Source organism: Galeopterus variegatus, unplaced genomic scaffold (assembly GCF_000696425.1).
Source record: "Galeopterus variegatus unplaced genomic scaffold, G_variegatus-3.0.2 Scaffold6225, whole genome shotgun sequence".
NCBI lineage: Eukaryota > Metazoa > Chordata > Mammalia > Dermoptera > Cynocephalidae > Galeopterus > Galeopterus variegatus.
Genome location: NW_007732336.1, coordinates 83,095 through 99,778, shown reverse-complemented (window position 1 = coordinate 99,778; position 16,684 = coordinate 83,095). Strand labels below are relative to the sequence as shown.

Here is a 16,684-nt window from a genome sequence, read left to right as displayed (position 1 = left end):
AACATGGACAATCCAAGACCAGTAATCTCTATACTATATCTCTCTCCTTTAAATAAGGTTTCAACAGGATGAGTGTGTAAATCACTAAAAATGAAAATTTCCGAATATAATGGAAGGTAAAAATGCTTAGTTGTAGATACTGAACTATAAACAACAACAAAAAAGTTTTTTCTTATCTGCATTTTCCAAATTTTCTCTAACAAATATCACTTTGTTATCAGGAAGAAAAAAAAAGTGCTGCTTCTAAAAACTCTTCTTCACCAGGCAACATTTCCATGTTTGTATCTCACTTCCTGCATTAGTGTTTTTAGGTGATGATAACAGAGAAAAAAGCCAAACGCTAGACTGGAGGTAAGGTAACATATAGTAAGACTTAGAGGATCTGTACCATTGTGGAGTATAAACTCTGATAAAATAAAGAATCCAACTGCTCAAAAAATTTTAATAGCTCTGAACAAGTGCTATAAATACTAGATGTTCACTGACAAATTTTTTTTCCAAAGAATGCATATCAAGGAAGAAATAAAAAGTAAGCCTCTTTAATATGTGAAAGTATACTTTAATAATTGTTAATACATTGATTTATTTGGTAAAAAAGGATCTTTTTCAAAATTACATATTATAATTGTTTAGGCATTTTATTAACAGGAAAAACTATAACATTAAACATACTTGCTAAATAAAAATCTATAAAAAAATTGAAATGACTTTACCAAGTTATCAATGCATTAAATACTATGCTGAAAAGAGATATGCATAAGACTATACATCCTATGAAATGAAATACATCTTGACTTAGGATTTCTTTTATTTAATGAAATGATATGGTCTTTAAGTTAACCAATGCTAGAAAATTAGGTGATTCATGTGAGATAAAAAAATATAATATTAACATGAGCTATAAACCTCAGAGAGAAAAGAACCTCTGCCAACCATTTCCAAAAAAATTTTTAAAAATCAACAACTACTTGGAAAAATGGTAAACTATTTAAGAAAAGAAATACACAAAAATGGTTTTCTTTCCCTTTTGTCTCAAGGGTAATTTTTCCTTAAAGCTGAAATGAATAAGGTTAGGAATCATTTAGATCCAGGCTTCTTTAATCACAAAACCTGCTTATTTGGCAGTTTCTCCAGTTACTTCCTCAGTCAGCTTAAACCAGTTAAACTAGGTCCTTTCAGCTCTTGGGAGCTTACTGACAACCACCGTCTGGTTTCCTAGGAAACAAAACGTGGCTAGAAATACTGAATCATTTCCAGGTCACTTTCAACATGGAGAGTGGAGCAGGAAAGCACAGGACTGAGGAGGAGGTTAAAGCTTTCCTCAGTGTCTGGGCAGAAAAAAATATACAAAAACAACTTAATGGGACACTGAGAAATAAGGGAATATTTTACATTGCTAAAAGGCTGCAATCATTAGGAGTATACAGAGATTGGAAACAGTGCTGGGCAAAGTATAAAAATCTCAAATATGAATACAGAACAGTTAAATATGCCCACAACTCTGGAGACAGCTCTAAAACCATTAAGTTCTTCCACGATTTGGATGCAATCCTGCAGTATGAACCTGCCATACAACTACAGAGGAAGATGCAAACGGCAGGTACCTGGCAACGCTGAACTCAAGTACAGGACCAGAGACCACTGAAGGTAAAAAGAAAAAGTACTATTCTTTTGTTTTACAGTTTCAAAAACTGTAAGAGTATAGGACTTCTGAGTTCCTATGATAAATATAGCCTGAAATATCAAGGTTGAGAAAAACAACTGACTTATGCTATTTTGCATGAAAGAGGTAAATACCATTTTAAAAATCTGTAAAATATAGAAAAAGCACATTGAAATGGCATAACAGCTGGCCGGTTAGCTCAGTTGGTTAGAGACAGGCCTTGTAACACCACGGTCAAGAATTTGATTCCCAGTGCCTGCCTTCCATCAAAAAAAAAAAAAAAAGGACATTAACTTCTAGTGCTTACTGCATGTATCATGTTTTTGAAATACAAATTGGGTTCTAAAAATATTTTTGATTCTAATTTTATAAAAGTGGCAAAAAAGAGAGAAAATATGAAAAATACTGCTCAACTGTTATTTTCCCAAATTTCCAAACAAGACAGAACTTTCTCCCCTATTTTAATGTTCCCATTTTCTCAAATATATAAATCAAAGTATTAAAATAGTAAGAACTGATAAACACTTTTTCATTACTTGGAAGAACAGTTCCATTTTACTAATGAAGTAAAACAAAAGCAAACTTAATACATTAAATAATTTAAAGTTAAATGATTTAGGTATTAAAACAAGGTTCTTGACCTTCTGTGTTAAGCCCAGCAGTGTTTACACAGAATTTGAGCACTGTCTGTGGAAGCTGCAAGCATCACTAAGAAAAGGGGGTAAAAAAACAATGACAATAATAAGATTTCTCTCATAGCCAATGTCTTACAGATGCTATTTTTACAAGCAGAGTTCTTCAATACAATTCAAATATTCGTAATACCCACTGTCTGTGTATACCATGTGCAAAGCACTGAGCTACATGAATTCAGTGACATGAAACCTCAAAAAGGAGGGAACAACGAGTAAGTGTAACACCCAAGAGAAAATGCTAAGTAGTATAAGAAAGGTACCAAAAGTGTAGGGGGTTGAGTGACATGAAACCTCAAAAAGGAGGGAACAACGAGTAAGTGTAACACCCAAGAGAAAATGCTTAGTATAAGAAAGGTACCAAAAGTGTAGGGGGTTGAGGACAGAGATTACAGTTGGGTTAACTTGAGTTAGATGAATTTCATGTCTACAACTCTAATAAGTCATTTCATTAAAAAAAAATCCATCCCATTTACACTCTTTGCATTTCTGATACTACAACAAATTCTGAGAAAGCTTTGCAGTCACTACCATGTTAAACAGCAATTACATTATTTTATTCAGTTATTCACCCAGACTCTTCATCACTTAAATTATCTAAATGCTGATTAATAAATCAATTGCTCAGCTTCTGAAAGTTCCTGATTTTAACCAGAGGTGGGTCTGATGGAGATGTGGGTGATAACATCTCCACTTCTTAAAGGGATCTTCTTCTAGCCCTTTCAGGTACCCCCGTGGCTTGCAACTCCTTAGTTTCACTCATAAGCAGAGGGCCTACATTTACCGCTTAACTGTGTATGTTTAAGTTACCTCAAACCCCCAATTCTAAAATCAAACTTGTTCCTCCCCCCACCAAAACTGATCCTCCTAAAAATTGCTTCCACCTTAGTATCATTGTATTTCCAATCATTTACATATAAACGTTTGAGATATCTTTGACTTTTGGTTGCTCACTAAGTCTAAAAAATCTACAGACGTTTCATAAAATTTTCTCCCTGCTCCATTCTCATTATCACCATATGGAACTTCATCATCTCTCTCATGGAATATTAATATAACCTCTTAACTGTTCTCCCTAGTTTTCAGCCTCTTCCCATACATCTTCCACAATGCTACTAGTTGTTCTTTAAAATTCTTAAATTATAAAATTACAAGCACATTAACATTTTGTTTGCATTAAAAATAATCTTTAAATTATACCCAGGATTAACCATAGTTTAAGATTAAATGTTACTGTTAATGGTTCTATAATATCTAACTGAGTACATACACCAGAATTTAAGTCATTGCCACCTTTGAACAAATAATGCTGCAATCAATAACTTTTGTCCATTTTTAACATTATTACTTTAGGATAGACTTTAGAATAGAAGTTCAATTACTGAGCCAAGGGGGGTATGATTACTTTGAAACATATTGCTAAAATACCTGCTTTTCAAAAGAACTGTACTTCACTAGCAATGTGAGAGTGTCCCTTTTACAGAATACCTGTCATGCAAGATTATGGACAGGGTTTATGCTAATTAACCCCATGTATGCTAATTAATAATAGTCCATAATGATGTATACAATTGACAACTTATTTTGCATTTGTCTAATTACTAGTGATGTGGAACATTTTTCTATATATTTATTCACCTTTATAAACTGACTATTCTTGTCAATGGGGGTATTTGAAATTTGCATGACTTCTTTTACCTTATAACAGAATCCAAAAGTTCTGAATGTAACCAAAGTTTCTCTTCTAAGGCTTAAGAAGCCCTCCTTTTACCAGGTTTGATTCATTTGTACTGTTGTCTGGTTTTTCTAGGGTGGAACCAGAAGAATTTTTTATTTGTGTATAGTAAACTGAAGAAAGGAAGAAAACAGTGGAAAAGTGCTTTTTCCTCTCTGAGTGGTAGGGATAGAGAATCTGGTCCCCTCTGTTAAGCAGCAGGTAGCTGGAGCCATGGCAAAGGACCCAAATATACCTTTGACCAAATCTAAGAGATTTCATGTTCTGGTAATTGTAACCATCCTCAACCTCAGAATACCTTTGGCTTACTGCTGCCAGACCACATTCCTTCAGTGGCCAAGTTTCCACTCTATTTCTCTCTTCTTACTTTATACAAATACATCAGGAGTAATAATTTAAGAGTTTCAGTTTAAAATCTCCATGGCATGAGGCCTCTGCACACGATTTTAGGATTCATGTTATAAACTACCAACTTAAGAAAAAATTCCCTGAAGAGGTTGGGAGAGAGCTTTTCTTTTTCACTCCCAGCTGTATCTTCACACCAGGCCATTTTCTATAGATATATAACTCGGCCCAAACCAGATAATAGAATAGGAAACACTATCTTTCCTTTACTGCTTTCATATTAAGCTCAGCTGTTGGATGACCTGGGTATATCAGTATATTCCCCCATTTCCCTAAAGAGAATTTTTATTTAAATCCAGATTTTTATTTTCCACATTTCCAACTAAATCTAAAACATTCCTTAATTGCAATTTAGCCTAAAGTAATTATGAAACCTGATTTAAAGTTTTGACAATCTCTACCTTGAGAGTTTAAAAAAATATACAATTATACCATTTGAAAACAGTGGTGCTTTTGTACTTCTCATATTTATTTTTCATTTGTTTTCCCATTTTAATATAAGAATCCTAAAAGAATTTTTAAGATGGTAAGCAGCATACCTTTCCTTTTTGTTCCATGGGAATGCCTCTAAATATATTTGTGAATCATGATTTTACATCAATGTTTATGCCATTAAAATCATACCTAACATTTGATCTCTTAATGTAAAATACAACACTATTTCTGTTAGTAAAAGAAAACTGGAAAAACATTTGGAAATGATATGACTAATATGATGAATAAATCTTTAAAATTACAGAGAACAATCAAAATGTACTTAACCACCTCCTGATTAGCCTGCAACTTCACTGTAATTATGATTCATCTTCAACTTCATATGCCAACTGAATTAAAAATTCTACATTTTGGATTCCTTTGAAAGATATATTTTGCTTTTTCTGTAATATTATTCTCCTCATTTCATTATTTTAAAAGTAGCCCGTGCCTCATTTTATGAGAACCTGTATAAAAACATCCAAACCATAAATCTTCAAGGAAATCAGGGAAGGAGTTCTTCATTTTTTAAGGTCGGCATGGTTCTTTCAAATGACACATTACTTACTCCATTTAAGCAAAATTTATATTAATTTCTAGAAAGTTATGTATCAATTAATTACATAAGACACATATAAACTCTAAGCTATTTGATCATCTATGCCAATAAAACATTTCCTGATTATCCATCTCATTGCAGGACCATTCTTTTACATAACTAGTAGCAGTTATCAAGTGCCTGCTATACTAAAGCACTCAAGATACAAATAAAACAATCCATTTACAAAATGTAATTCAAGTTGAAAACTAACTACAACAATCTCTAGAAACTTACAAAATTATAAAACAATTCTAGAAGTTCAAAATAAACCATGTCAATGGGATAAAAAAATTAGATTTACCTACATAAATATTTAAACCGGGTCACTTTGTTACAAAATATATCTATCACAAATCTAGTTTCATAAATAAGATTAAATTCAGCTCAAGTTTCTAGCATTATCTGTTATGTCAACCAACTTTTATTTTCCTTAGTACTTATTTCTAAAAGGAATTCTGTTCTCTAAGGCAAACTGCCAGTTGCATTGCCAGATAAGGGAGACATCTCAGGAAATCTTTTACTTTTGGTTTCTCATGTCAGGTTAATGGAGTTAGGTATAGTATGATGAGCCAAAAATATAATGAAACTGACTTAATTTCAAATTAGAAAGTTAAAATTCGTTTCTAATCTGAGAAAATGGATAGTTTTTCCTGGTAGAAACATTTAGGATTAATTTATATTTTCCTCCCTTTTTACCAACCTATACTGAAAAAAATCATTTCTAAAGCAAATGATTTCTTTAACAAAATATAAGTCTCCCAGAAATATCAGCTCTCTAATTTCCAACCTTTATTCTTTAAATATTGTAAGAAATCTGATGGCTAAACTTATACCTAGTAATAAATATGATCACTTTAGCCTTCTGGAGGTTTAAGACAACAAAATTTTACATTTGAAAGTAAATAATATCAAATCCACAATGAGGTAAGGATAATTTTAATCACAAAATTAATTTAATTCAATGTAAATCCTATCTTTGCTTCTGATTTTCTATTGAAGCTAGAATCAAAAAACTTATCTTTAACCCAAATGATAGAAAAGGACTTCAAAACAAAGACATTAAATGTACCACAAAATAAAAACAACTCCCTATCTCAAGTAAATGCTATGAAGTGTTTTTTAATGACTAACAACTCATTACAGATGCTGGGGTCTGAACTACCTGTTTATTAAATATGAACATGAAATCTGAGAAAAACACAAGATTATACGGTTGTTAGAAACCCAATATAATGTCAATAAAAGAAAATTAATTGTAAAACTGTGCTAGAGACAACATGAAGGCACTATGGCATATTAAAGGATTTATAACTAAGTGGAGACGTACTGCCTAGAACAAGGCATTATGAAATTTCTGACACATTTCCCTATTATTAAAAAAACATAATACTTCATTTAAAATAGCAGTTGGTCTTTCTCTAATCTTCACAAGGAGTAAACACCAATTGATGTGTGCAGCTCTTCCAAATCCTGTGCTCATGAGTAGCCTTGGTTCTCAACACTGACTGCACACTAGAATCACAATCTGCAGATGAGCAGTAAAGGAGGCACTACAGTGGTTTTTAAATGCTCCCCAGGAGATTCCTACATGTAGCCAACAGAACCATTAGATAAATGTTGGGCCCATTTTTAGGAGCAAACATTATCTGTGAGCCACATGGTGCCTATGGGTGGAGGATGAAGATGGCGCCGGCGAGAAGTAGTGGAGGCGTAACCCCAGATAGCTCCAAAAGGTTTTTATCGGTCCTCCAGTATTTCTGCACTCGTGAACCCTGCGTGATCGCTATGCTCAACATGTTAGTACAAAATGCATGCCCGCGTGATCCTTTAACTGATTGTTTAGTTCACGGAAAGCCGCTACCTGCTTGCTTATATAAATTGCAGTGTAACGGCAATAAAGTGGAACTGCCCTGACAGAACCCCTGCGGCGTCTGAGTGTCTCTTTCACGGGGCTGGGTTGGCTGGCAGCAGGCTCACTTTTCCCCGAGATCCCTCGGTCCCAACACCGGGGGGTAATCCTGTCGGCTCCTTCTCCTTCTAGGTCTGCGGGAGGATCCCAGGCGCGTCCCCGCAGATAAAAAAGAAAGGAAGGAGTTAAATTGTTCATACCTGTCCAATCTCAAAACAAAAATTATCTACATTGAGCCATTTTCCTATGTAATCATACTGCTTTCTACAAGTAAATATTACAAAATTACATACTCAACTTTCACTACATAGTGATATATCCCACATACTAAAGAAGTGGGATCAAAGAGAAAATGATATAGAAGAAAGGTGATCAAAGCACGACTAAAAACAACTTTTATTAAAGCCAGTGTCCTGACGAACATATTTAGGTTCTACAAATAATCTTCAACTTACACTGGGGTTACAACCTGATAAACCCATTGAAAACACTGTTAAGTCAGAAATGCATTTAATACACCTCACCTACAGAACATCACAGCTTAGCCTAGCCTACCTTAAACATGCTTAGAACACCTACGTTAGCCTACAATTGGGCAAAATCATCTGACACAAAGCATATTTTATAAAAAAGTGTTGAGGAGCTCATGTAATTTACTAAATACTGTGCTGAAAGTAAAAAAAACCAGAATGGTTGTATGGGAACTTATCATTAATGCACAAAGCTCAAAGCACACTGGGCCTGAAGAATGTTTGAAGCACTGAACTAAAATGAATTGCTGGATGATGGGGATGTGACAGCGAAAGACTCATCAATCCCTCTCTCTTCTGATGAGGCTCGAGAATAGCTGGTAGAAGGCAGTGGGGCATTGACACTTGCTGTTGGTTTGGTAGACATAATGTTCTTCAGGAAGATATCAAGTATCACTTGTTTACCTTAGTGATCCCACGGTGAGCTTGTGAATGACTGGGAGCTGCAGCTTGCTGCTGCCGCCCAACTGTACTGCATATTGCTAACCCAAGAAAAGATCCAAATTTGAACTATGGTTTCTCCTGAATGCATATTCCTTTCACACCATCATAAAGTCGAAAAATCTTAAGTCAAACCCTCATAAGTCGGGGACTGTCTGTATTTCATTTCCTCATTAAAGAAAAAAGCTAAGCTATATTTGTCATTCCATCTCCTATGGAGAATATTACTTTCTTTAATAATGTTGCATCCAATTATTTATTTTGTCTGATGTATATAATCCATATATATATCTTTCCCTCCCTACCTGATGCAGGCCTCTCTACATCAAAAATGGAACTCCCTAATAACTCAATTTTTATTCCAACTGTAGCAAATGAAGGAGGAAAATATTGGACTGTGCCAGAAGTCAGGGCTCTAATAGGCACTCTGGTCTGATAAAAGCATACAACAACAACTAGAGGGAACAGTGAGAAATAAAAGGATATTTGAACAAATTGCTGTCAAGCTCCAGAAATTTGGAATCAAGAGAGACTGGAAGCAATGCAGAACAAAGTACAAAAACCTAAAACATGAATACAAGATTGTAAGAACAGCTCAAGATCTAGGCATGACTAAGAGCACGAAACTTTTTACTGAGTTGGATGCTATTCTGGGACACAATAAAACTGAAAGTCCACAGGAAAAGGAGTCCTAAGATGGAGAACAAGCCACAGAATGTGCCAATGTAAAAATGTAAGAGGACCAGACAGGTAGGAAAGCACAGAAGAGTAATCTTAACATCGCGATACATCATATAAGAATGTTTGGTAGCATAAAATGAATATAATCTAAGTTAAATATGTTTCATTAAATGCTATTCAACAAGTTAATTGCTGAATTTATGATGAAAGAGATTTAATGTATATTTGCTTTCCTTCAGAACATTAAAATAACGGTACAAAGTTATACAAAAGGAGAAAATAAAATTGCATTTCCAGAACAAAGTTTAAAATTGATAAATTTTAATAAAGCAAATATGCAACCCAGGTGGCAGAAGTTAAAGCAAGTTTTCATACCAATTGTGGAAGAACTAAGTAAAAAGAAAAAGGGCATTGAAGAACACAGAAAAAATACAAAATCCATGAGAATGTCTTGGAAGTGGTAAGTTCTTCTGGAATACATCATAAGCTCACTAAAATAAATTTTACCCAAAGAATTGAGATATAATACATATACACAAAGACATGACAGCAAGAAGTAAGCTGAATGAGTTCTGGACCAGGAAATCAACAAAATTCCAATTTAGTCTCTATAGAATGTTGAAGCAAACAAGTGTCTTCTCTAGACCCAACTCTAAAATGAGGTGACTGGACAAGATGGTCCAAAAGACCTCTACTAGACATTATGTGAAGTATTTCTGGATAATACTCATATTTACAAAATACATAAATGGAAAATGTTAATCAATGTAATGTTTCCTACGGCTGTTGTTCCTAAAAGTACAGCAGCATTAGCATCATCTGGGAACTTATTCAAAATGCAAATTCTTGGGCCCTATCCAGAATCAGAAACTCTAGGGTTGGAGCCTAACAGTCTGCTTTACCAAATCCTCCAGGTGATTCTGAGGCTTGCAAGTTTGAGAACCACTGGGCTATGCTCTAAGGTACTAAACGGGTGGAGGCAGGAGAGTGCGTGCTTCCTATCTGATGATTTGCCTCTTGAACGCAAACCAAAACTGGGGAGTCCATGGAGCCCTCAAGCAGAAGTCTAGCTGTCAAAAGAGACTTGCCACATACAGCCTTTTAGTTCATGTAGCCTTAGTTTAACAAATTAGGTAATCAGATTCCCCACACTCTTGGCAAACTTCTTTCTCTAATTTATTAGATAGGACAGAATCTGTGCTCCTTAGGTTTATGAGGACATCATAGAAATAGCCTTTGTCATTAAGAGTTAAAAATCAGACTACTACACAATTAGATAGAAAGATTTTCATGAAAAAAGTTAAGAGCTTTAGCATTTAGAAGATTTTAGCTTCTTAGTCCTCTGGAAAACTCACCTCAGTACATCCTGAGAAAATCTTCTCTTTTTCACATACAAGAAAAATTAAGTCAGATGTAATGTGAGCTTGTTTTTTAATTCTTTGGTATGTTTACATGCTAATTTGGAATATACTTAGAAGATAAGAAACAGGGTATATTTATACTCATTTTAGAAATTAAATGTTATTTTAAACTTTCACATGAAAATAAAAGCAAAGATATAAACCCACAATGATGCCAGCAGCTAAATACATATGAAAAAAACTTAAATAGGCACGCATTTAGGCACACCTGCAATATATGCCTATTGACTCACAAATCGCCATTCCACTGATTAGAAGATTGTAGTGTTGAGGTATAAAGATATGAATAGTTATCTTCAGGGAAAAAACTTCGCATCGAATGTTCTTTCTTTAAAAAAAAAGTGATGGGTACTTTTATGTAAAAATAGAGTTTATCTCATTTTGATTTCACACATTTTACTGATGAAATTTTGTAATAGGGGTTGTTATTGCTCCATATTAACACCTGGTCATAAAATTGATCCCTGCAAAAGATTTTCTTTCCTCTCTTAAATTTATGCTATAAGCTTCTCTTTCTTATTTCAAATAAAAATCCAACTAGAGCTGCAGACCTCTTGGATTCTGAAAAACTAGATTAGTTCCCAATTTAGAACTCCTGGAGAATTTGGTCTAGTAGGCTGGTGTCAGTTCATGCACCTGTATTTTTAGATGATACTCAAGCACAGTCAGCATTAGAAACCATAGCTAGGTTGTCACACTGAGAGACTAAGTCCAGCAGAGGACTGAAAAGGGTAACACACAAGCTCCACTTTTACCCCATTCGGGGAAGAAAAATAAGCTAATGTTAATAATTGCTTTAAAATGCATGCTTAATGCAATTCAAAAAAGTTAATCACTGGGAAGAATCATAGAGCTCTTAGGCTACTCTTATTACATTAATTAAAAAGAAACAGCCCACAGAAGTGTAATTAACTACTTCTTTAAATGTAAAATAAATTCATTTTATTTCTCTCCCTGTCTGAATCACGGGTAAGAGAGGATAAAAGGAATCAGGAAGTTACCAAAGGAGAAAGAACTCTGCCAAAAGAGAAATTTGTGTTTGACAATGTTATCAGCTACCTGTCTCAACTGAGTAGGAGAAACAAAATTGACTGAATTCATCTCCAATATCAGCTGCCCTTTATGTGAGTTGGAATGCCTCAATATCTTGGTAAACTGTATCAGTCTGTTTTTATTACTTATAACAAAATACCTGCAACTCGGTGATTTATAAAGAAAAATGAAATTTATTGCTTACAGTTTCTGACACTGGGAAGTCCAAAGTCCATCTGGTGGTGGCGACAGTGACCCAGGGGTCTTACATTGCAAGATAGTGGAAGCCGAGAGCAGAGAGAGATGGCAAGACAGACTCTCTTCTTTTAAAGCCCTCAGAACCATACCCCTGACCACCGTTTTTAATACATTCACTACTGCACGTCCTGCAATCCAATCAGCTCTACAAGGCTCCACCTTTCAATTACTGTAATAGGATTTCCCACCGTCTTAACAGTCACTGTGGCTGCTAAGTTTCTAATACATAAAACGTGGGGGACACAATTCAAGCTTCAATGAGTTTGGAGGGGGATATAATTCAATCCACTATTATACTTTAAAAATCACTGCATTCTAGTATAGGACAGACCCAGGCAGAGGGTGAACTTAGGGGTACTTAACTAAAGCACAGAAGTTCTATAGTAGGGAGGCTAAAAACCACAAGTGAAAGACTATATTGTTCCATCTAAAGATAATCCTAAAACTACCTATTTTCCTTTTGGCTGCAGTAAAACATATCCAAAATTAAAATTTTCAGGGCCGGCCTGTGGCTCACTCGGGAGAGTGTGGTGCTGATAACACCAAGGCCACGGGTTCGGATCCCATATACGGATGGCCGGTTTGCTCACTGGCTGAGCATGGTGCTGACAACACCAAGTCAAGGGTTAAGATCCCCTTACCGGTCATCTTAAAAAAAAAAAAAAAAAAAAATTAAAATTTTCACTATCCCCGTAGTTAACAAAAGTTAGCCTGAGATGGCCAGCAGGGGGCATTGAAGAATATTGTTACTAACTCAAAAGCTATGACAAGAATCATGTTTTCTCCAATTCATTTATTTCTTTCAATAGATCAAAAATTGGCAATAATTTTCTTTGTCGTGTGTGTTTTATTTGTTTTGGCAGCTGGCCAGTACAGGGAATAAACCCTGGATCTTGGTGTAACAGCACTACACCCTAATCAACTGAGCCAGCTGCCAATTTTCTTTAAACATGGAATATTTAAGTACTTTTGTATATTTTGCATACAATTTGGATAATCTTAGCAGTAAAATTACTACATAAATTAATGTACTTTAGTAATATAAAAAACAATATTACCAAGAACTTTTTCATTTTAATCCAATAGATAGATAAGAACTGATTGTTACATTTCAGAAAACCCATGAATAATAAATGTAAAAGAAGAAAGCTTAGACATAGGTAGGCTCCTAAATTTAAATACAGGCAACTTCTTCATTATAAAGGCATGGTTTTTCTAATTCTTACTATTGATAATATTTTAATAAACTTTTAAGAAGCTGTGGCAAAATAAAGAATGTATCTGGTCTTGGTCACAAGATGCTGGCACAGATCTTCAAAAATCTTTAGAATTTCCAGAGATACAAACATGTTTGTTACGTTAATGAGGCAACTCAAGGTAGGCTGCCAAATAGCTTCAGGATGGGGCTAGTAACCTTGTGATTAGAGTTAAAACTTTAACCCAGACTGATCTCCAGGAAGTAGAGTGGGACTGAAGAGTCAGTTCAATTTTGTGGCCAATGACTTAATCAATTATGCCAATAAAAATTCTGGCTTAGAGGAGCTTCCTGGTTGATGCATGTCTTGATTCCACTCAGAGAGGACATGGAAGCTCAGTTCAGTGCAGTTCATGTTTCCTTGGTTCCTTTTTAACTTCTCACAGGTATCACTGCATTAACCTCTACACTAGACCGGTCTTCACTGTATCTCTCTTTCCTATTCTCAAACTCCAGAAACTCTTTTTTGATTTTAGCACCTTTTCATTACCCCAAAAGAAACCCCATATCTTTTAGTAGTCATCTGGCTGCTTGACCATTCCTCTACATCCCCTGGCAACCACTAACTTACTTTCTGCCTTTATAGATTCTCCTGTTCTGGACATTTCATATAAATGGTATCACACAGTATAAGGCCTTTTGTGTCTGGCTACTTTTACTTGGTTTTCTAGGTTTATCCATATTGTAACATGTATCAGTACTTAATTTCTTTCTATGGCTGAATAATTTCCATTTTATCAATATGCCATATTTTGTTTTTCTATTTAGTTGATGGATATTTGGGTTGTTTCCACTTTTTGGCTCTAATGAACACTGTTGCAATGAACATTGTGGTATGTTTCCCCCCTATTGTGGTAAAATACACATAATGTAAAATTTAACATTTTACCTGTTGTTAAGTTCACGGCACTAAGTACATTTACCCTGTCGAGCAAACTTTTTTATTGTTCCAAACTGAAACTTCTGTACCCATTAAATAATAACTCCCTATTTCCCCCTCTCTTTAGCCTGAGGTAACCACTATCAACTTTTCTGTTTCTATAAATCTGACTAATCTGGGTACCTCATATAAGTAGAATCATACTATATTTATCCTTCTGTATCTGGTTTATTTCACTTAGCATAAGGTCTTTAAGATTTAGCTACATTGTAGCATATATCAGAATTTCCTTACTTTTTAAGGCTAAATAATATTCTACTGTATGGATATATCATATTTTGTTTATCCATTCATTGTAGACGGTCATTTGGCTTGTTTCCACCTTTTGGCTATTGTGAATAAGGGTGCTATAAACAAAGAAATACAAATATCTGTTTGAGTCCCTATACCCAATTCCTTTGGGGTACATTTCCAGAAATGGAATTGCTGTATCTTATAGTAATTAATGTTCAATTTTTTTAGGAATCGCCATACTGCTTTCCCATAGCACGTACATGTTTTTACGTGGACATGTTTTCAATTCTTTTGGGTATATACCTAGGCTTGGGAAATTGCTTGGTCCTTTGTCATCTATGTTTCACTTTTTGAGGAACTATGTGTTTTCCACAGTGACTGCACCATTTTACATAGACACCAACATCTTCTAAAAATATATTCAACAAGAGAGAGTTAGTTAAACATATTTTCAAATTTCCATGATGCCTGAAAAATTATTCATAAAACCTAGTAGAATGAGATAAGTGGAACTCACTGTTAGGAAGTATTGCTGAGTATTGTTTGTTTTCTGCCAGAGGAAGATTCTGTGTACTGCACATCATCACCTGGCAAGCCCATTTATTGGCTACAGCAGCTTTGGTTGTAGTTTTCATAAGGTATCCCAGAGTAGTATCATTTTCATTTTCTTCTGATCTTTTATATATAAGAAAAATTTTAGTTTAAATTCTCCCCAGACAGGCAAAGAATTTCTACTCTTCTTCAAAAGTCTAGGTTAAAAATCTATTATATTAGCATATTTAGTTTTATTGCAGTAACTAGATACAATGATCTTCATTATTCATGGATTCCTTATTTATGAATTTGCCTACTCATAAAAACAGATTTGCAAAAGAAAAATCAATACTCGTAGGGATTTTGGGGTCATTCACAGACATGCATAGAGCAGTAAAAAATCTGAGTCACCTGACGCACGCATTAGCAGCTAAGGTCAAACAAGGTGACACTGCCTTTGTTTTAGCTCTTATATCATAAAGGGGAGTCCTTTTCAGTCTATCTAGCATCATGTTTCACACATTTTTTGTACTTTTTGGGGGGTCATTTTTGCTGTTTAAAATGGCCCCAGGTGCAGTTCTACAATGCTATCTAGTGTTTCTAAGGGCAAGAAGGCTGTGATGTGCCTTACTGACAAAACACATTAGATAAGCTTCCTTCAGGCTTGAGGTGTAGTGCTGTTGGCTGGGAATTCAAGGTTAACAAATCAACAATGTGTATGAAATAGAAGTCTTGAAACAGAAATACACATAAATAAAGTTATGTATTGATCTGTTGGCAAAAATAGTATTATCAGAGGCTTGCAGGAACCTAACCCTGTGTTTCTCCTAGGAGCGATAGTCCAGTATTTGATTTGATTTTACAGAACTAGGAATAATGGAAATAAACCATACCTTAGTAGGTGGCCCTCTCTGGCTCCAGAGTATAACCTGTCATTTGAGGTCTTGCTACTGCTAGAATCTAAACTTTATCTCAGTTTCACTGTGCAAACATGTCCTTAAGAGTTGTGGTTCTATCCTGATGTAACTTTCCACATACCTATTACTCTATATGCTTACAGGTACCATAACCACATTTTGCCTCACTGGTCTTTTAATACCAACCATTCTCTAGTTTCATAATAATCATAATAATAAACTTCATAGACAATTATATGGCTCAAAATATTCAGGAACATAGAATGTTTTTAAAAAAATAACATCCCAGTGTATAGGAAAGTTTAGCTGGGACAAAAGAGTACTATCATTCATTGCTAGACTTTAACTCAGAAATCTAACATATGCAAGTGGTGGTATTTCCCCCAAAGTTACAAACAACTGACCTGTAAACGTCCTATACATACACTGGTACACCAAAATAAACCCATGTTATATTTACCAGGCTAAGCACCACCAATTCCTTAAAATGTTCATACCTTGCCTGGTTGTCTTAATTGGCCTAGTCAAACTCTTCTGGATATAGACTATTAACGTTTGAATGTGAAAAGTGCTAAGACCACTTATTCTTTTATTTCTTTATATGTATTGCAATAAGGATCAAATGAGAACAGACGTAAAAGCTCTTTGTCAAGCACTAAAATGTAACCCTGAAAGATGTTACTAAATTGGGTCTAAAAATGCTAGTGTACTCCCAAGTATGGTATGCTGCCTTGTGACATTTAAGACAGAACATTTCCAAGACTTTGAAGTAGGTAACTCCTACAAGGCCATTTCAAAATTTAGTTAAAGATGACAAAAGGAGCCGCTCGGGCCGCCGCCGCCGCCTCCCCAGCAGACGCGACGGCGGGGGCGGGGGGGGGGGCGCTGGGGGCCCTCGCTGGCGCCATTAAGAGCATGGTCATGCGTTCTCAGCCCCCCCATGCCCCTGGGCGCGCGCGCCC

At 35.2% G+C, this 16,684-nt stretch overlaps 1 protein-coding gene across 2 annotated transcripts in view; it reads right to left on the bottom strand.

Moving 5' to 3' along the window:
* PPAT (phosphoribosyl pyrophosphate amidotransferase) overlaps window positions 1-16,684 on the bottom strand; it is a 41,759-nt gene that overhangs the window by 14,665 nt on the left and 10,410 nt on the right. The gene's annotated exons all lie outside the window — the stretch shown is intronic.